A 1,679-nucleotide genomic window follows, 5' to 3' on the forward strand; every position below is an offset into this window, starting at 1 on the left:
GGAGGGTTTATTTTAGGAGGCACCATGACCCCCAGGCATGTGAAAAAGCAAGCAGCACGCGCTCTCCCGCTTGGCTCCGCGACATGTTAAGCCTCAGCAAAGCGTTCCCGGCAAAGCGGCGTGAGCTCCGAGGATGCTCCGAGCCCGCTGCCCTGCTCCCATCGCTGGCCCGGTGCCCGTACCGGGGAGGAGAGTTTGGGATGGGGGGTAGCAGGGGCGGGCAGGCAGCCCTCCTCCTGCCCGATCCCCTGCCTATCGAGAGACGCGTCCCGTTCGCCAGCGTCCCCCGCTGCTGGGTCCCTGAGCGTCCCCGCAGCCGAGCGTCCCCGGCTGTCCGCACGCCCTCGCCGGCCCCTGTGCTCTTGCCGTACGACCGCTCTGGGCATCGACACACGGGCTGAAAAACTTAAAGCAAAGAATTAGCTGGGGTTAAAGCAGAAGATCTATTTTTTTCTCTTCTACACTATAAACCCCTATATAATTCCCTAACCTGTGGGGCCAGGCTTGGGGTGGATTTGTCCGAGCGAGCCCTCGCTGGGTGCTGGAGGGTCTCTGCCAGCAGCGGAGCTTATAAATAAATGCCCCGCGGGCGGGCAGAGCCCCTACCCGCCTGCACCAGACACGGAGCAAACCCTCATCGTATCTATTTTTTTCTCTTCTACACTATAAACCCCTATATAATTCCCTAACCTGTGGGGCCAGGCTTGGGGTGGATTTGTCCGAGCGAGCCCTCGCTGGGTGCTGGAGGGTCTCTGCCAGCAGCGGAGCTTATAAATAAATGCCCCGCGGGCGGGCAGAGCCCCTACCCGCCTGCACCAGACACGGAGCAAACCCTCATCGTACGGCCGCGGGATCGGGCCTCCTTTCTGCTGGTGAGAGCGGGATGACGCGAGTGGTTTCCCCAACGGCCAAAGCATTACATGGTCGATCGTTAAAGCGCCGAAACAAATGAACCGCCGTGAAAGGATGGGGGCTCTCCCCCGAACGCTTCGTTTTTCCTTTCGCAGGCAATTAAATCTTCCCGCGAGCTGCTGCGGGAAGGGGTGGCCCCATCCATCCCACCGCAGCATCGCCGCGCTGCTGGTCCAGATACTGGGATTAATCCGGATTAAAGAGGACAGAGGAGAGCCCAGGGTTGGCTCCACACGCTGACCCAGCTTTCCTCAACCCTCTCTTTCTTTAAAAGTGTTTGAACTCACATCACCGAGTAACCCACGGGCCGGTACAAGGAGGGCGATCAACCCATCTGCCACCCCCGTGTCCCTCTCTGGGTGACGATCTGGACCCACGAGCCGCCCCGTGGGCGCTGCACGGGAGGCTGCGGGTGGGAGGACCCCCCTGGCAAGGCCTGGATGGCGGGAGGAGGCAAGGACCGCTTCGGCACGCGGCCCCCCCCGGGCTTTGCCGTGACACCCATGGGAGAAGGCGGCCGGAGCACGGCAGCGCTCGCTCCTCCCGCCGCAGCCGAAAGCCGTGCCGAGTGACCGAGGCCACCGCCGGAGCCGGCCCCGCGCTGCCAGGCTGGGGACTGCTCACTTCGTGCCTCCTTCCCTTCAGCCTGGGCAGCGCCATTTGGGCGGCGCCATTTGGGCAGCGCTTTGCGAGCCCTGACGCAGAAGAGACTCGCCTCCACCCCGGCACAAAGCTGAGGCACCGCGAGCTCCATCACCCCGGGGGGG

This window comes from Aptenodytes forsteri, unplaced genomic scaffold (assembly GCF_000699145.1).
Source record: "Aptenodytes forsteri isolate BGI_AS27 unplaced genomic scaffold, ASM69914v1 Scaffold258, whole genome shotgun sequence".
Taxonomy (NCBI): Eukaryota; Metazoa; Chordata; class Aves; order Sphenisciformes; family Spheniscidae; genus Aptenodytes; species Aptenodytes forsteri.